At 46.5% G+C, this 20,198-nt stretch overlaps 2 protein-coding genes across 3 annotated transcripts in view; one reads left to right on the top strand and one right to left on the bottom strand.

The window, feature by feature from the left end:
- The window catches only part of afmid (arylformamidase), a 51,070-nt gene extending 33,883 nt beyond the window's left edge, over nt 1-17,187 (bottom strand). The window contains exon 1 of the mRNA XM_068004006.1: nt 17,117-17,187. The gene's annotated coding sequence lies outside the window, so the exon portion shown is untranslated. The remainder of the gene's footprint in view (nt 1-17,116) is intronic.
- The window catches only part of tk1 (thymidine kinase 1, soluble), a 44,856-nt gene continuing 25,160 nt past the window's right edge, over nt 503-20,198 (top strand). Inside the window, exon 1 of one of the 2 annotated variants that reach the window (XM_068004004.1) lies at nt 503-3,744. The gene's annotated coding sequence lies outside the window, so the exon portion shown is untranslated. Of the gene's footprint in view, nt 3,745-17,288; nt 17,543-20,198 lie in introns of those variants that run through there. The other variant, XM_068004003.1, reaches the window with a different exon arrangement.

The following is a 20,198-nucleotide window of genomic DNA, read 5'->3' as shown; positions in this document are numbered from 1 at the left end:
TTGAGCTATGTACTGACACAGGGTACTAAACGCCTATCAGTTTTACCCTGCCACAGTATGATAAGGAAGTTTTGACAAGTTCTGGGGCTATTCAATTTTATTTGAAATTAATAGTAGAATACAAGATCTGACCAAAGAGGGGAGACCTTCCCTGACAAATTATATACCTCGCATTGAGAATGCTAAGAAAACTCAACAATTAGATCAACACCTCCTAACTCAAGTGTTAAAACAAAGAGCGACATGGAATGGAGGTGGACATCGTAAAAAGAGATAGGCAAATATGGAGACGTAAAGATCTGTGATAAGTGATATAGCAACTGCCTTTGCCTCAGTTGTTAACACCATTGATTTGACAACATTGGATCAAAAGGTCAGAGATTTAGGGTCTCGCATTAAAGATATATTAAAAGATAAATGAAAATACAGATAAGGAATTGTCTGAGGATCAAATGCTGACCATATATTTGCAAAGGATAGCTACAGTGCTAGAAACAATATAACGTATCTTAGCAGGCGGCTGCTAATGATATCTGCTTAATGTGGTTACATCTTGAAAACACAGAGATTAGGACTTGGAGTTAGAAATTCCAGTCTGCAGCCCTGCGTACATCTGTATGTGGGAGAGACAGTGTTTATTTCAGACAGGCTGCGTGCTTCAGAGAGAGAGCAAGAGTGGAACTAGGCAATTTCTCTCTCCTGTTTTGTTTTCTAAATTTGTTTTGGGTATAGGGATTATTCCTTTGGATAAATAAATAATAAATGAAGATTTGACAAATTAATCACTTGGGCTCTCAAGAAGAGCCGCAATGGATTTTCTGTGTTTCTTTTAAAACAGGTGACCCTGGTTTTTATTTTGGGACCACGTGAGTGTTGATGGTGCAGGATTACCAAGAGTAGTTACAAAGTTACGGTGCAACCTTTGCTGGAGAAATTTGGTGCAGGAAACGATCCAGTGGTGTTAAAGATTTAAGACTTTAGCTGCAGACATCAGCGGATACCAAATGTCACAGCGTGGTGATATCAACCTGATTCTCTTCTTTTGAAAACATTTTGATTTGTTTTGTTTTAACCTATTTGTTGTCTTCCGAGACAGAGTGCTCGAGGTGGGGAGATATGGGAATTTCTCTAAAGTCATTGAATTGGGCATGATAAAAAAAATCAATCTGGCATAAATATACAATCTAGTGGAAGTCAGGAAAGTGTAGTTGAGAATAGTAAATTGATAGCTTTCTCGTGGAGATATTTGTGTCCTTGCCTATAATGAATAATGAGAAAACTACACTCAATAGCCTGGCCACTACCCTGACATCGGGACCATTCAGGGGGAGATAAGCACTCTAGACACCCCTGATCTTTTTGATAAGATAACCTGAAAACCTAAGAGTGGCTACAGTGGACATAAAAGATACAAATGTATGTTGCCATCATCTGAAATGGAGATCAGGATGAAGAACATGATTACAAAGGCCTATGGCCTGGTGAGCTATTGCAACCACTCTTTAAACAAACCAGTTGCTTTTACAGGACTGAATCCTACAGGACATATGATGTGTGCCATGGAAAATGTTCGGAAATACCATGAGGAAGAAGAGACTGGCCGGCAGAAAGTTAATATCCAAGAACACTAAGCTCATTCCTATGAGATGCTGCTAGTATGCGGAGATACATGAAGAAGATACATTGAAGAATGAGTCTCAGACAGGCTCAGTTACTTGACAACAGCACAACAGGAAAATGGTTAATGTGGTCCAGGCGAGTGAGAAATCCTTTTAAACAAGGCACTGACACATGGTCCATAGAGAAACCAACTAATTAATGAAACAGTCAGGAAACACTGGTATCAATCAAAAGGACTGAAATTAAAGTAAAGAGGGACACAGTAATTTGGATTTCCAAAATTCAGGGTTAGGTTCCCATCAGTTAACAATAAAATTGGGAGAAACAATATTTAGAAGATATCCGCACGATGGATACAAAATTACAAGATTATGAGGGGCCCAGATAAAGTAGACAGGAAGTACCTGTTTCCCCTAGCAGAGGGTTCAAGAACTAGAGGACGTAGATTTAAGCTGATTGGCTGGAACAAAATTAAAGGGATGTGTTACTAGACATGCTGTCACTGTATGTCCACATAGTGTTGGACACAGCCTAGAAGCACAGTGTGGGTTTAATAATACCGGTACCAATCGGGATATTAACTGTACCATGGAGGCCCTAGAGGCGGATCTAAAACCCACTCAAGTGGCATATGCCGGAGAGGGCGAATACTGTGTTACAACTAATTTGAAAACGTTTAAATATGCCAATCTAACTTGTGATATTTTAAGTCCAGAATTCTACTCCATTTCTGAAGTCCTGGTTCGGATTGGACCCGAGGAACTGGTAGAGATACATCGGCATAACCTCACCACCTTACAAGTTTCTGAGAATGTCAGAAAGGACTTAAAAGAATATCAGGACACATTTGGGTATCTGACACCCCTGTTGCCTAAATACTTGGAAGCATTGCGAATGGAGATACGCCTCTCCCAGAAGGTTTATTATAACCTACAACAGGACAATAACAACATTAAGCATGACATTGACCAAATTAAAGTCACCACCTGGTGAAATGACCTCTGGAATTTGGGACTGAATATACAGATCCATCCTTGGATTAGATTAGTTTCATATATATTAGTCGTAGTGCAGTTTGTTGTAATGTGCTTCTTGATTTTCATTGCATGTAATAAATGTAAGCAGAGGATGAAGAGTTTGGCAAAGAGAGTAAAACAGAGCCTGGGTGAGAATGTCCCCGTTGTCTCTGTGATTTCAACTAAGAACACATCTTAATGGTACCGGGAGTAGCACCCGCTGGGGTAAGGTGCATGTAAAAGGGAAGACAATCATAGTTTGATAGGATTATCAGATGCTCTGCCTCTCTTCCACCCGGACTGGTGGCCAACACGAAGGGAACCTGGTTAAGATGAGGTACAGCATCTAATGGGATATTGTAGGGAGAATTTGGATTAAGGGATATAATGGGGAGGGCACCAATTCACAGGTGTAAAATGGTCTGAAAGGTACCATTCAGTCTAGTTAGGCTGGAAACAAAATATAAAGCACCATGGGATATTTGACTATGTTAGCCTTTTCAAACTAACATGAATAGGTTTAGCTGACCAAGGACATTCGCAGCTTACTTGAGAGATGTTTAGAAGGAGTCTGTTCCTGAGAACAGATAAGATACAAAGGCGTATTGATGAAACATGTCTGTGTTCTATTGGGACTTCTCTAGTTCAAGGGCTAGTCATATTCATTGTTATAATTCTTATAGTTTATTGCTTACTTAAATGTTGCTGCGCTGCAGAACCTGCAGAACCAGTGAGCACCGTAATAATTGGTTATCATGATATGATAAAAGGGGGGAATGAGAATCCCTACGTGGTCAGTTTTCGGTAAAATATTAAGATGCCTACGTGGCAAAGAAGCAGAATGCAAAATGGTTAGAAAGGGTTAATTAGTTAGTAACTGAGATTGGTACAGGTGGCCTGGCCTCCTGCTGGGCCATATGTTTGCGTAGTCAGCAGGTTTGCATGGTCTTAGCAATGTAGAGTCTTTGATGTGATGCAAGGACTGGTCTGAATGTCTCCATGTTTATGGCAGATCAATATAGGTAACGAGCTTAGCCAAAGTTGAAAGACATTCCAGGTTGGGAGATAAGGAACAGAAGGAACAGGGAAGAACATTCCAAGTTGGAAGGTGAGGAAGTATACCTTTTGATGTCTAACAGCAGCATGATCAGCACATGGACGATTTATGATTGGCCGGAAATAATGTAACCTCGCATGGCAACCTGTGCCCGGCTTATGATTGGTGTTGACCCTCGTTAAGTATGTTCCAACCCTATTGATTTGTATAAAAACGTGTGGATTTCTGTATGTTTTTGTTCTTGCTCTGCCAGCATAGAGGGACTCTATCAGGAGTCCAAATCAATGCTGCAGACTAAGAACCCTGCTATTAAAGTTGTGATGAACTTTAACATGTATTCGACTTCAGTTTTTACTGAACCAGACTGAGGGGAAAGAATCCGGATCGTCAATAGCACTGTAGTAAAATGAAAACTGTGGAGAGTGTGTTCTATCGTCACATTATCGAGTAAGAGATTATATTCCAAAACTAAAGTCTACATGGTTGAAACAACTAGATGGTCGTCAGAAAAACATGCAAAATCCAAAGAGAATCTTTCTCTCAGTCTATATAACTGTAGTCCCTCTGCAAAAGTGTCTTATACCATGCTTTGTGTATATATGAAAAGCATTCTTACAACAGATACAGAGATACCTTAGATCGTACAAAGTCACGTTTGTTTTTGGTCCCAAAAACAATAATTCGGAGAATTCCGAAAGCTTTTGTTAGTGTTTACTACAAAGATTCAGCATCTGGCTGATTCTTTATAATTGTAAACAATTTCACAACACCAAGTTATAGTCCAACAAATTTATTTTAAATTCCACAAGCTTTCGGAGGCTTCCTCCTTCCTCAGGTGAATAGTGTGGACACCGTTCACCTGAGGAAGGAGGAAGCCTCCGAAAGCTTGTGGAATTTAAAATAAATTTGTTGGACTATAACTTGGTGTTGTGAAATTGTTTACAATTGTCAACCCCAGTCCATCACCGGCATCTCCACATCATGATTCTTTATAGAGCAACTGTGAGTGTCTTACATGGAACCAGTGTCCAATGGCTTTCTCTATAAATAGCCTAATAGGTACCGCTACATTCAATCATACTTCAGTGTGCATCAGAAATACGTACAGAAATATAGTAAGATATTGGAGTAAATTTTTAACCTAGCGGTGGGATCTCAGCTGGGGGGAGGGGGGGCAGTCAATAAGCAGTTGGGAAACCAGGAAAAAAAATGTTGTGCATTTTCTCGAGCGATCGCGACTAAATTGAAGGCCCTTAATGTTACTTACGGGTTTCGCGACTCCAAGTTGCGCAGCGGGCGTACTGTGCACCTGAATGACATGCTGGAAAATGGAGTATTTAAAGGGCCATTACAAGCATGGATTTTGAGGGAGAAAGGAGGAATGTGCAGAGATGCTGCATCACAGGTGTAAAGAAGCATCGCGCTTTAGCGACTCATCTCTGGAGTTGTTACTGGCCGGGAGCAGGAGGGAGATACTATACCTGGCTGACCGGAGGAAGTGCCCTGCTTCTGCCACCAAGAAGGCATGGCTGGAGTTGGCAGATGAGCTGAGCAGCAGGAGCATGGTGGCAAGGTTGTGGGTGCAGTGCAGGAAGCGATTTAATGACCTAACCAGGTCAGGAAAAGTGAGTTCAGTTACTGATTCACCTACACCTTGTGGTGTACATTACTTCCCCTCCCCCCACTCTGTCTTGCGAAGCCTACTCCATCACACCACTCCTCATACCCACTTAAGCCTTATCATCAATTTACCTTCACTTTCTGTGCACTTCCTCACCTCCCCATTTGTGAACCCACCACTTTTACTCACCCCAATCCTGATGCAGTGTGATGAATCAGTCAGATACTCACCCTCTGATGCATCAGTTTCATTGTCAGCCTCACCCAAAACAATGCATCCATCGGGTGAACACGTCACCTTCAATCTCACACGTTTAACAAAATGCATGCGAGAGGAGGCAGAGGAGGAGGCATTAGATCTCAGCCGCACGGTTGAATGCCTAGCCATCGGAGATGGCGAGACTGGCAACCCACAAACTGCTTGTGACAGAATTTTAACATCAATTCATGATGTGTGTGAGGGATGTTATCGATGATTAACTTGTTGCACACCTCGGGATGCTCATCGCAACATCACTTCTGCGATGATTCTTAATATAGCTGTATGTTCTCTGCCAGGGCCTTCAAGGAATGCTGAAGAGGCACACGACGTGGATGAGGACGATTCCTCAGAGGAGCTCCATGCCTCTGAGGGCGCACCATCACATCATGGCGAGCCATGCACCAGCGCAGATACTCATGCCTTGGTGAGTCCTATTAGAGAGTTAGTTGGTTCACCACACACAAGTGAGCACGAGCAGACACTGGTGGCGGGGACAGCTGTGGAGAGTCTGCGTTGATGGGCACACTCCTCTCCAGGCTCTGCTCAGCTGGACACAGATGCTGAACCCCGGGGGCCATCCTTGAAAAGGAGAATGATTGAGGTACAGATGCACCTTTGCGACGTACTGGAAGACGTGCCACGCTCACTCTCCACAATAGCAGAGAGGATAGAGGAGTCCACCTCCAGCATTAGTGGATTGGTGACGCAGGTAAGTGCGGGAATGGCTGCGATGGAGAGAATGGCAGCCTCCATTGAGCTTCAAGCACAGCTCAGAAATGAGTCCATTCAGGCCCTGGCAACAGCCATTCGGACTCAGGGTAAACAACATTCTGCCACCTTAACAGGCAGAAAGATACATTAACACTGGCCTTACAAGGCATCACACATGTACTCCAAGCTGTTGTCCAGCAGAGTGGTAGGAATGGTGGGGCCCTGGCCCAGGAGAGAGATGATGGCAAAAGGGGTCATGGAAGAAGGGTCTTCACTCAAAGCGCTCCCACTTCTCACCTGTTGTTCCCCCCCTCAACCAGTACCCGCAATGCTGCCTCCTCCCCAGACGGCCAAGTCTGCCCCTGCACAGGTGCAGGTGGAGCGGTCTTTGGAGGTGCCCTCATGGGCTCCAAAACCCAGAGGGCTTAGGTCGAGAACATCTCAGCAGTCAGGGCAGAGACCTGAGCAAACTGCCACTACCTTTGTTGAATCCACAAGGGATGCACCCCGTAGAAGTAGTAGGAAGAGGAAGGCGAAGGTTTTGTGATCACCAAGGGTATGCACAAGGGTGTGACGTGATGTCATGAATTTCATTCCTCGTTTTTTAAAAATATTTTCAGTAAGTGTCATATTTGTCACCACCACTGCCACGTCTTGTCCATTCTTGAGTCCCTTTCATCAAAGCACCCTTGCACATCCCTCATCGTGAACGGCAAAACTTGATGCCACCCATTGGGCACGTTTACAATGGGTGTATGTGTGGGTAGGACTGTTTTGTGCAGATGGAAGGATTGAGTCGGGGGTGGTGGCGGTGGTTCCAAATGGTCTGAGTACTTCACTGTCTTCACTTTACAGAGAATCTATCAAATATTAGTGACTCAGAGAGGTCCAGGAAGCTCAGCCTCTGTCTGTAGACCTTCTCACGTGGATTATGCCTCTTGAGGAGCAGTGCCTACGAAGGCTCAGATTGAGTCGCCAGGTGGTGGCAGACATCTGCAGGCTCCTTCATGCAGAGCTGGTCCTGGCTGGGCCTGGTGGCCATGCATTGCCCGTCGCAGTTAACGTTACCAGTGGCCTCAATTTCTTTGCATCTGGCTCCTTCCAGTGCACCACCGGACACATCTCGAGGAGCTCTCAGTTGGCTGCACGTAAATGTATAAGGCAGGTAACGGATGGTTTGTTTGCTGAGTGTTGATGTATGTCAATTTCCCCTGTGACGACAATAGCCATAATGAGCAGGCAGTTGGATTTGCCTCTATCGCTGGCTTCCCACAGGCACAGGGTGCCTTCGATTGCACACACGTGGCAATCCGAGGACCACCACATGAACCAGGAGTTTTTATCAACTGCAAGGGATTTAATTCCATCAATGTACAGCTGGTGTGCAACCACAAGAAGAGGTTCGTGCAGGTGTACACCAGATTCCCTGGGAGCTGTCATGATGCTTTTATAGTGCAGTCCAACATTCCAAACGTCTTCCTACCGGGAAACAGACTTAAGGGCTTGCTCATAGGAAACAAGGGATATCCCCTTCAAACTTGGCTCATGACGCCTGTGAGGAACCCCACCAATGAGGTGCAAGAGTGATACAACCAGAGCCACATAACCACCAGGTGTGTCATCGAGCAAGACATCGGCATGTTGACGATACGCTTCAGGTGCCTGTTTAGGTCTGGAGGTGTCCTGCAGTACTCACCAGTGAGGGTGTCCAGAATCATAGTAGTGTGCTGTGCCCCGCAAAACATTGCGCAGAAGAGAGGATTAGAGGTGGAGGATGACCAAGGCACTCGTCAAATTCTTCTGATGACGAGAACATTGAAGAAGAGGAGGAGGAGGAGGACAATATGAAGGTGGCGCATCCATCGCCAGACCAGCCACGTACATTGCTGCCTGGGCTGCCAGGGATGCCCTAATAGCTCGAGGGTTCAGCTCGTGACTCATACTGGAAAAAAATAAAAGATGAAATCCTGTGACCGTTCCCAGCACCGCTTCCCCCCTCCAACTTTGCTCAAAACAGTCCTTCAACCAAGCATACATCCATTGCACATCTCCCAATGGGTCCTGTCATCTATTCACATTCATCATGAAGCTACTGAAAGGGCAAGTTGGCACTTGGGACGCAATAATCGGCACGACAGGGATGTGATGCAAATCATTACATTTTATATGCCGTTATAAAAAAAGGAAACTTAACAACATTACATTTTGCAAACACCCTTGTGAATACTCTTGGTGAATTACAATTGCTTTCTACGTGGTGCATCCCTCGTGGCTTCAGCAGAGGGAGAGGCTGGCTGCTCAGATCCCTACTCTGACTGCTAAGGTGCTCTTCGCCTACAACCTCTGGGTTTTGGAACCTGAGGGCCCTGTTAAAGACCGCTACACCTGCACCTGTGCAGGAGCAGACTCGGCCATCGGGAGACGAGGCAACATGTCTGGTACGGGGTGGGTGGATGGGTGGGGTGGGAGGGGGGGGGCAACGGGTGAGAAGTGTGAGCGCTTTGAGTGGAGTTCCCACTTCTATGTCCCCTTTCACCATCAACTCGCTGCCAGGGCCACATCACTCCTACCGCTCTGCTGGAGAGCAGCTTGGTGCAGATCAGAGACGAGTTGTAAGGCCACGGATAGGTACCTGTCATCTTGTTTAAGGCGGCAGACATTTCCTGCACGGCCGTGGTCATGGCCTGCATAGACTCACTTGAGATCCATGCTTGAAGTTCCACAGAGTTGGCCACTCTCTCCATGGCAGACATTCTCGCAATTACCCGCAACACCAATCCACCACTGTTGGACCTGGACTCCTCCATCCTCTCCGCTATTGTGGAGAGGGAGCGTGGCACATTTTTAAAATTCGTTCATGGGATGTGGGCGTCGCTGGCAAGGCCGGCATTTATTGCTCATCTCTAATTGCCCTTGAGAAGGTGGTGGTGAGCCGCCTTCTTGAACCGCTGCAGTCCGTGTGGTGACGGTTTTCCCACAGTGCTGTTAGGAAGGGAGTTCCAGGATTTTGACCCAGCGATGATGAAGGAACGGCGATATATTTCCAAGTCGGGATGGTGTGTGACTTGGAGGGGAATGTGCAGGTAGTGTTGTTCCCACGTGCCTGCTGCTCTTGTCCTTCTTGGTGGTAGAGGTCGCAGGTTTGGGAGGTGCTGTCGAAGAAGCCTTGGTGAGTTGCTGCAGTGCATCCTGTAGATGGTACACACTGCAGCCACTGTGCGTCAGTGGTGAAGGGAGTGAATGTTTAGGGTGGTGGATGGGGTGCCAATCAAGCGGGCTGCTTTGCCCTGGATGGTGTCGAGCTTCTTGAGTGTTGTTGGAGCTGCACTCATCCACTCAAGTGGAAAGTATTCCATCACACTCCTGGCCTGTGCCTTGTAGATGGTGGAAAGGCTTTGGGGAGTCAGGAGGTGAGTCACTCGCCGCAGAATACCCAGCCTCTGACCTGCTCTCGTAGCCACAGTATTTATATGGCTGGTCCAGTTAAGTTTCTGGTCAATGTTGACCCCCAGGATGTTGATGGTGGGGGATTCGGCAATGGTAATGCCGTTGAATGTCATGGGGAGGTGGTTAGACTCTCTCTTGTTGGAGATGGTCATTGCCTGGCACTTATCTGGCACAAATGTTACTTGCCACCTATGAGCCCAAGCCTGGATGTTGTCCAGGTCTTGCTGCATGCGGGCTCGGACTGCTTCATTATTTGAGGGGTTGCGAATGCAACTGAACACTGTGCAATCATCAGCGGACATCCCCATTTCTGACCTTATGATGGAGGGAAGGTCATTGATGAAGCAGCTGAAGATGGTTGGGCCTAGGACACTGCCCTGAGGAACTCCTGCAGCAATGACCTGGGGCTGAGATGATTGGCCTCCAACAACCACTACCATCTTCCTTTGTGCTAGGTATGACTCCAGCCACTGGAGAGTTTTCCCCCTGATTCCCATTGACTTCAATTTTACTAGGGCTCCTTGGTGCCACACCCGGTCAAATGCTGCCTTGATGTCAAGGGCAGTCACTCTCACCTCACCTCTGGAATTCAGCTCTTTTGTCCATGTTTGGACCAAGGCTGTAATGAGGTCTGGAGCCGAGTGGTCCTGGCAGAACCCAAACTGAGCATTGGTGAGCAGGTTATTGGTGAGTAAATGTCGCTTGATAGCACTGTCGACAACACCTTCCATCACTTTGCTGATGATTGAGAGTAGACTGATGGGGCAGTAATTGGCCGGATTGGATTTAGAATCATAGAATCATAGAAGTTACAACATGGAAACAGGCCCTTCGGCCCAACATGTCCATGTCGCCCAGTTTATACCACTAAGCTAGTCCCAATTGCCTGCACTTGGCCCATATCCCTCTATACCCATCTTACCCATGTAACTGTCCAAATGCTTTTTAAAAGACAAAATTGTACCCGCCTCTACTACTGCCTCTGGCAGCTCGTTCCAGACACTCACCACCCTTTGAGTGAAAAAATTGCCCCTCTGGACCCTTTTGTATCTCTCCCCTCTCACCTTAAATCTATGCCCCCTCGTTATAGACTCCCCTACCTTTGGGAAAAGATTTTGACTATCGACCTTATCTATGCCCCTCATTATTTTATAGACTTCGATAAGATCACCCCTTAACCTCCTGCTCTCCAGGGAAAAAAGTCCCAGTCTGTCTAACCTCTCCCTGTAAGTCAAACCATCAAGTCCCGGTAGCATCCTAGTAAATCTTTTCTGCACTCTTTCTAGTTTAATAATATCCTTTCTATAATAGGGTGACCAGAACTGTACACAGTACTCCAAGTGTGGCCTCACCAATGCCCTGTACAACTTCAACAAGACATCCCAACTCCTGCATTCAATGTTCTGACCAATGAAACCAAGCATGCCGAATGCCTTCTTCACCACCCTATCCACCTGTGACTCCACTTTCAAGGAGCTATGAACCTGTACTCCTAGATCTCTTTGTTCTATAACTCTCCCCAACGCCCTACCATCAACGGAGTAGGTCCTGGCCCGATTCGATCTACCAAAATGCATCACCTCACATTTATCTAAATTAAACTCCATCTGCCATTCATCGGCCCACTGGCCCAATTTATCAAGATCCTGTTGCAATCCTAGATAACCTTCTTCACTGTCCACAATGCCACCAATCTTGGTGTCATCTGCAAACTTACTAACCATGCCTCCTAAATTCTCATCCAAATCATTAATATAAATAACAAATAACAGCGGACCCAGCACCGATCCCTGAGGCACACCGCTGGACACAGGCATCCAGTTTGAAAAACAACCCTCCACAACCACCCTCTGTCTTCTGTCGTCAAGCCAATTTTGTATCCAATTGGCTACCTCACCTTGGATCCCGTGAGATTTAACCTTATGTAACAACCTACCATGCGGTACCTTGTCAAAGGCTTTGCTGAAGTCCATGTAGACCACGTCTACTGCACAGCCCTCATCTATCTTCTTGGTTACCCCTTCAAAAAACTCAATCAAATTCGTGAGACATGATTTTCCTCTCACAAAACCATGCTGACTGTTCCTAATTAGTCCCTGCCTCTCCAAATGCCTGTAGATCCTGTCCCTCAGAATACCCTCTAACAACTTACCCACTACAGATGTCAGGCTCACCGGTCTGTAGTTGCCAGGCTTTTCCCTGCCGCCCTTCTTAAACAAAGGCACAACATTTGCTACCCTCCAATCTTCAGGCACCTCACCTGTAGCGGTGGATGATTCAAATATCTCTGCTAGGGGACCCGCAATTTCCTCCCTAACCTCCCATAACGTCCTGGGATACATTTCATCAGGTCCCGGAGATTTATCTACCTTGATGCGCGTTAAGACTTCCAGCACCTCCCTCTCTGTAATATGTACACTCCTCAAGACATCACTATTTATTTCCCCAAGTTCCCTAACATCCATGCCTTTCTCAACCGTAAATACCGATGTGAAATATTCATTCAGGATCTCACCCATTTCTTGTGGTTCCGCACATAGATGACCTTGTTGATCCTTAAGAGGCCCTACTCTCTCCCTAGTTACCCTTTTGCCCTTTATGTATTTGTAGAAGCTCTTTGGATTCACCTTTGCCTGATCTGCCAAAGCAATCTCATATCCCCTTTTTGCCCTCCTGATTTCTCTCTTAACTCTACTCCGGCAATCTCTATACACTTCAAGGGATCCACTTGATCCCAGCTGCCTATGCATGTCATATGCCTCCTTCTTCTTTTTGACTCGTGCCTCAATCTCCCGAGTCATCCAAGGTTCCCTACTTCTACCAGCCTTGCCCTTCACTTTATAAGGAATGTGCTTACCCTGAACCCTGGTTAACACACTTTTGAAAGCCTCCCACTTACCAGACGTCCCTTTGCCTGCCAACAGACTCTCCCAATCCACTTCTGAAAGTTCCTGTCTAATACCATCAAAATTGGCCTTTCCCCAATTTAGAATTTTAACTTTTGGGCCAGATCTATCCTTCTCCATAGCTATCTTAAAACTAATGGAATTATGATCACTGGTCCCAAAGTGATCCCTCACTAACACTTCTGTCACCTGCCCTTCCTTATTTCCCAAGAGGAGGTCAAGTTTTGCCCCCTCTCTAGTCGGGCCATCCACATACTGAATGAGAAATTCCTCCTGAATACACTCAACAAATTTCTCTCCATCCAAGCCCCTAATGCTATGGCTGTCCCAGTCAATGTTGGGAAAGTTAAAGTCCCCTACTATTACCACCCTATTTTTCTTGCAGCTGTCTGTAATCTCCTTACATATTTGCTCCTCAATTTCCCGTTGACTATTTGGGGGTCTGTAGTACAATCCTATCAAAGTGATCTCTCCCTTCTTATTTTTCAGTTCTACCCATATAGACTCAGTGGGCGTACCCTCGGATATATCCCCTCTCACTACTGCCGTGATGTTCTCCCTAATCAAGAACGCAACTCCCCCTCCTCTCTTACCTCCTGCTCTATCTTTCCTATAGCATCTGTACCCTGGAACATTGAGCTGCCAGTCCTGCCCCTCCCTTATCCATGTTTCAGTAATAGCGATAACATCCCAGTCCCATGTACCCATCCATGCCCTGAGTTCATCTGCCTTGCCCATCAGACTTCTTGCATTGAAATAAATGCAGTTTAATCTAGACTTCCCTTGGTCTTTGCCCTGCTTTCTCAGACCATCTGTCCGGTCATGTTCTGTACACTCTCCCTTACTGCCTTTTGTTTCTGTCACCATTTTATTTCCCACTGACTTCCTGCATCGGTTCCCATCCCCCTGCCACATTAGTTTAAACCCTCCCCAACAGCACTGGCAAACACTCCCCCTAGGACATTGGTTCCAGTCCTGCCCAGATGCAGACCGTCCAATTTGTACTGGTCCCACCTCCCCCAGAACCGGTTCCAATGGCCCAGGAATTTGAATCCCTCCCTCTTGCACCATCTCTCAAGCCACGTATTCATCTTAGCTATCCTGTCATTCCTACTCTGACTTGCCCGTGGCACTGGTAGCAATCCTGAGATTACTACCTTTGAGGTCCTACTCTTTAGTTTAACTCCTAACTCCCTAAATTCAGCTTGTAGGACCTCATCCTGTTTTTTACCTATATCGTTGGTGCCTATATGCACCACGACAACTGGCTGTTCACCCTCCCCCTCCAGAATGTCCTGCAGCCGCTCCGAGACATCCTTGACCCTTGCACCAGGGAGGCAACATACCATCCTGGAGTCTCGGTTGCGTCCGCAGAAACGCCTGTCTATTCCCCTTACAATCGAGTCCCCTATCACTATAGCTCTGCCACTCTTTTTCCTGCCCTCCTGTGCAGCAGAGCCAGCCACGGTGCCATGAACCTGGCCACTGCCACCTTCCCCTGGTGAGCCATCTCCCCCAACAGTATCCAAAACGGTATACCTGTTTTGGAGGGAGATGACCGCAGGGGACCCCTGCACTGCCTTCCTACTCTTCCTCTGTCTGTTGGTCACCCATTCACTATCTCCCTCAGTAATTTTTATCTGCGGTGTGACCAACTCACTGAACGTGCTATCCACGACTTTCTCAGCATCGCGGATGCTCCAAAGTGAGTCCATCCGCAGCTCCAGAGCCGTCAAGCGGTCAAACAATAGCTGCAGCTGGACACACTTCCCGCAGGTGAAGGAATCAGGGATACAGGAAGGAGCCCTGAATTCCCACATCTCACAAGAGGAACATGACACGGCCCTGGGATCTCCTGCCATGACTTAACCCTTAAGTTAGCTTAACAACAACTGCAATGTCAAGAGAATAAAAAGGAAAGAAAAACTACTTACCACTCCCTTTAAGGAGTTTACTCCTTTAAATTGTTCTCAATTTAGAGAATGTTAACTACACTAGGGACCTTGATTCACTAAAAAATAAACGCTACTTCCTATAAGACCTGCAGACCTTCCCTTTCCTTTTACTTCAGTTACTGTTGATAAGTAGAAATACTCACCTGAACCTACTCACCAATCAGGTGCCTCCCCTGTGTCGCGTCCCGATCTGATTCCTGACGTCACTTCGAACTCGGTCGCAGCTCCGCTCGGCTCGGCTCCTCTCAGCTGTTCTCAGCGCTCTGAAATCCCGCCTTTTATTGTCCTGCTTTTTGTGGACAGGACATTCCTGGGCAATTTTCCACATTGTCGGGTAGATGCCAGTGTTGTAGCTGTACTGGAACAGCTTGGCTAGAGGCGCAGCTAGTTCTGAAGCACAGGTCTTCAGCACTACAGCAGGGATGTTGTCGGGGCCCATAGCCTTTGCTATATCCAGTGCACTCAGCCGTTTCTTGATATCACGTGGAGTGAATCGAATTGGCAGAAGACTGGCTTCTGTGATGGTGGGGATATCGGGAGGAGGCCGAGATGGATCATCCACTCGGCACTTCTGGCTGATGATTTGTCTTTTGCACTCACGAGCTGGACTCCACCATCATTGAGGATGGGGATGTTTGCAGAGCCTCCTCCTCCCGTTAGTTGTTTAATTGTCCACCACCATTCACGACTGGATGTGGCAGGACTGCAGAGCTTTGATCTGATCCGTTGGTTGTGGAATCGCTTAGCTCTGTCTATAGCATGTTGCATACGCTGTTTAGCACGCATATAGTCCTGAGTTGTAGCTTCACCAGGTTGGCAACTCATTTTTAGGTACGCCTGGTGCTGCTCCTGGCATGCTCTTCTACACTCCTCATTGAACCAGGGTTGATCTGCCAGTACCTCGCAAAATTGGGGCTGTACCTCTATCATTCTCTTTCTCAACGATGGCCCCCAGGGTTCAGCATCTGTGTCCAGCTGAGAGCAGAGCTTGGAGACGAGTGCGACCCCCAACACAGACTCTCCATAACTGCCCCTGCCACCACTGTCTACTCGTGCTCATTTGTGATTTGTGAATCACCAGGTGAAAACCCAACTAACTCTCTAACTTGAACCACTGAAGTGCGAGTATTTGCACTGGTGCATGGCTGCACACCCTGTGACGGTGCAACCTCAGAAGGAATGAGGTCCTCTGAGGAATCGTCATCAGGCCTGTCCACAGACTTGCTGTACGCGTGAAGGCCCTGGAAGACAAAGGAAATGGATATGAATTAGCCCTGGCAAAGTAACGATCTTGACAATCACTGTACTCAGGCTTCTCATAGTTCTGTCATTGATGAAATAAAGTCAGCATGTGTGTCAGAGATATTTTTAATTCTGTCACCAGGCATCTGTGAGTTCAGTCTCTCCATCTCCGATTGACAAGGCCACAGATGTGCCACTTATCTCCATGGCATCCTCCTCTGCATCTGTGAGCTGCACAATTTGTGACGGGCCATCTCCAGTCCTCTCTCCCTTGCGTTTTGCAGTCTCTTCTCCTACAAGGGGCGAAGTAACAGACCTGTGAGTGACTGAAGGTCATGTATTCACCCGATGGAAGCAATGCATTGGGTGAGGGTGACTGAGACAGATACATCAAATTGCATAAGGACTGGGGTGAGTGACAGAGGTGGATGGATAAATGGGGAGGTGAGGAAGTGCACAAAAAGTGAAGGATAGGTGCTGTTGAAACTTAAGTGGATGTGAGGAGTGATGTGCTGGAGTATGCTTGACAAGACAGGGTGGGGGTGTTGTACACCACAGGATGTAGGTGAATCAGCAACTGTACTCACTTTTCCTGACCTGGCTAGGTCATTAAACCGCTTTCTGCACTGCATCCAAGACCGGGGCACAATGCTCCTGCTGCTCACCTCCTCAGCCACCTCCAACCACACCTTCTTGGTGAGAGAAGCAGGTTTCTTCCTCTCATTGCTGGAGAAAACGATCTCCCGCCTGCACCTGACTGCACCCAGCAGTAAGTCGAGGGAAGCATCATTAAATCTGGGTGCTGGCCTTGCTCGGCCTGAATCCATGTTCACTAACTCTCACCGTCATCTTCCAAGGCCTCCTAACTCCTCCAAATTCCATTTTTGCATTGGCCCTTTAAATAGTCGATTTGAGATTACGTCATCCGGGTGTGCATCACGCCCGCTGTCGCAACTTGGAGATGCAAAACCCGGAGGAAAAATTTAATTAGGCAATCAAGTTAAAATCGGACATTCCGACCCGCTAAATTTTCTTCTGGGTTTTGCGCAAGCAATTCACTCCCATCCCAACCCCCACTCCCCCCACTCGAAACTTGCCTTTGCGTTAATATCGGGGCCTATATCTCTCTCTTAAGGCAAAGCAAAAGAAAGAACAAGCAGAAGCTCGAAGCAGCAGCAGCAACTCTTAGTGATCACCAACATCAAACAGCCACGAAACTAAAACTCAGTCTTGGATCATACAAAAGAAACTATAACTGCAAGCTTTTATATTGCACTTACCAGCCCACTGTGCTGGACTTTTTGAACTTTGAAACTCAAATTCGGTCAAAGAGCAGATGTTTGGCAATGCTTATGCAAACCTTGAATGGCTGTTCAAACAAAGTCATGTGTTACCAGTGCTGTTATAACAGAATGATAAGTTTAAACCAACAGCTATTACTACCCGGCCCAGGCAACTTATAGAAGAAGTCATTCTCCGACAAACTCTCACTGCGTTTACACCAAAACACGATACTCTGAATCAATTTAACACTCACTAAAACAAATATGGGGCACCTTGTAACAAACTTGTCAGCTGTACATCTAACTTAACCACCTGAAAATTCACCGATGGAGCTGTTTTCCGTTTAAACTTTTCTAATGTGCAAGGAGTCTTCTGGGCTACACAGGCATTTCCACACCAAAATGCTTCTCACGAGACCACTGGTAAGTGTTTTTTGGGCTGGGGGAGGGAGAAATCAGCCAAGGCCCCCGCGTCTGATTAGTATTGGAGAATGTATGTGCATGGGTATCAGGTGGTGGGGCAGGATTGCACTCTGCCATGTTGCTTCCCATGATTCAAAAACCCACTGACATTCTGGAGAAGGGGTGTCAAATTAATTTTATACGGTGGGCTTGATCTGACATCCTGACAGTTTGCGTGGGCCACATTCAGCAAAAGTTATTTGGACACACTGGGATAGAAATTAGTGGGTGTTTTTATCATTTATTGGGCGTACAACGGGCACAATGTATAAAATTTCTTGGCGCAAGGTCCTGCCTTAATCCGTCCTGGTGGCATGTTGGACCTCACTGTTTTTAGGCGTCCCTGGCGGCCTCCTGAAACCAGTGATGGGATCAATTTAAATAAGCGAAGAAGGGTCCTGCATCTGCTTCAGGACCCTTCTGCAAAAATGCGTGAAAAACTAGGTGGAGCATGCGCCTTGCAAGCTCCAACTAGTTTTTCCAGTTCTACAGCGGCCTAAACAGGGACCTTAAAGGGACAGCTGGAGGCTGCTGAAGAAATCGTAGGGAAAGTTTTTATTTTTTTTACTTCCCCTCCTGTGGAGCCGGGAGTAGCAGGAGTGCTCCTTCGATCTCCACCGCGTTACTGTGGGCCACTACTGGTCCATAATTGGCCCTCCTACATTTTCTTCTGCCCCACCTCAGGACTTACCGGCAAAGCAGCAGGCCCAAATTTGATTCCAACATTGGGCGCGCTGCGTCTGGAGGCGCGACATGTGCCTGTAGCTCGCTCGGGGATGTTCATCACATTGCGCTCGGAATCTCGGACACACGAATCCAGTGATAGTCACCTGGCTTGCAGTGACCAGCAGTCGATTGAAGCCACTGACCCAGATATGTTTCTCCTCCTGCTGCTGTAATTAAATCACTTTAAATTCAGTTTAAATTCAGTCAATTGATCTGCTCTTGGTCCGTAAGATCTGTGACCCGAAGGCAATTGGAGTCACACAGGTGTGTCCTGCTCTGCTGCAGTAATTACTTAATTGAAGACAGCAGTGACCAGCAGTCAATTGTAGCCATAGGACACAGAGAAAATGTCTTACCTTGTGAACTTCAGCCTCATTCCGAAGGGAATTTTATTCCCCCTTGCCTTTTATATGACCACACCCAGCAACTTGAGGCCCCAGTGGGACCGATGGGCACCGCAGTGACTGGAGTGCATCGTCGATGAAGACAATGGCACTTTGGTCTAATTTCGTTTAATTGGGTGTGTCAAAAAAAATGTCTTTTCTATTTTTTGGTGGCGCCTTGGTGGGTTTTTAGTGTTCTAGACACTGGGGCAACCCGGTGTCTTTTTTTCACGGATTTTACTCAAAGATGAGGCCCCATTGGCCCTGTTCCAATCACAAATCGATTACGCTGTTTCATGGATTTTACGTTCAGGCTTATGCTAATGAGTTTGTGTGGCAGCTTCAGCTCGGCAAAACCGACACAATGTCCAGCGCATTCTGGCCTCATTTTGCCGTTTGCACCCCGAGCGGAAACTCCATGCTCTTCTGTTTGTTTTCCAAATGAAAGTGAGATGATCCCTTTTTTTCTTTTGCAATGATTGGTCTGCTAGCTGGTAATTCCCAGAGGAGTAGATACAGTTGCTAACCATCTGACACTTTATTGTCGATTCTTATCTGCTGCCTTGCCTCAGCTAGTTTCTCCCTTTAATATTTTGCTGTACTTCAAAATTTTCCTTCTGGGGGGAGAAAATGTGTTTATGCAATCTTTAACCAAAGACCTGGTCGATTTAAGAACGTAAGAACTAAAGAAATAGGAGCAGGAATAGGCCATATGGCCCCTCAAGCCGCCATTCGATAAGATGGTTGATCGTCTACCTCAACTCCTCTTTTCCGCCCTATCCCCATATCCCTTCATTCCTTTAGTGTCCAAAAATCTATTGATCTCAGTCTTGAACGTACTCAATGGCTGAGCACCACAGAGAATTCCAAAGATTCACAACCTTCTGAGTAGATTGTACTGTAATTGTTCACCACTTGGAATCAATGAGAAAGGAAATGTGGACTCTTGCTAGCTGGAGCTCTCGGGATGAGGCCCACGACCCCGATGATAACTCATCTTTTCAGATGCTAAAGGCTGGACTGTGCATTTCCTGACTTTCACTAGAGAGCAACCTGCTACATTCAATCCTACGGGCACAAAACTTTTTAGCAATAAATTTAGCAGCAGAGCAAGTGTGCACAAAAAAAAATTGCATTTGCGCTTCCTTCAGTTTTAACTGGTGACTATAGTGCTGATTTTGGGTTGCCAACTCTGGCTGGATTTAATCCTGGAGGTTTCATCACATGACCTCCTCCCTCTGACTGCCCCTCCTATTGATCGGCCAACATGTCCATTCTCACGGCGTAATGCCTTCCCATGCCAATTGGAAAATGAACAGACTCTTGGTTACCCTATTGGATGCTTCTTCCTGGCTGTTTCCCTTGGCTGGAGAGTCTAACTAGAAGTCATAGTCTTAAGATAAGGGGTCAGCAATTTAGGACTGAGATGAGGAAAAATTTCTTCGCACAGAGGGTTGTGAATCTTTGGAATTCTCTACCCCAGATGGCTGTGGATGCTCAGTCGTTGA

This window comes from Heptranchias perlo, chromosome 23, assembly GCF_035084215.1.
Source record: "Heptranchias perlo isolate sHepPer1 chromosome 23, sHepPer1.hap1, whole genome shotgun sequence".
NCBI classification, from domain to species: domain Eukaryota; kingdom Metazoa; phylum Chordata; class Chondrichthyes; order Hexanchiformes; family Hexanchidae; genus Heptranchias; species Heptranchias perlo.
Note: the sequence above shows the minus strand (reverse complement) of the source record. Positions and strands in the feature narration are given on the sequence as shown.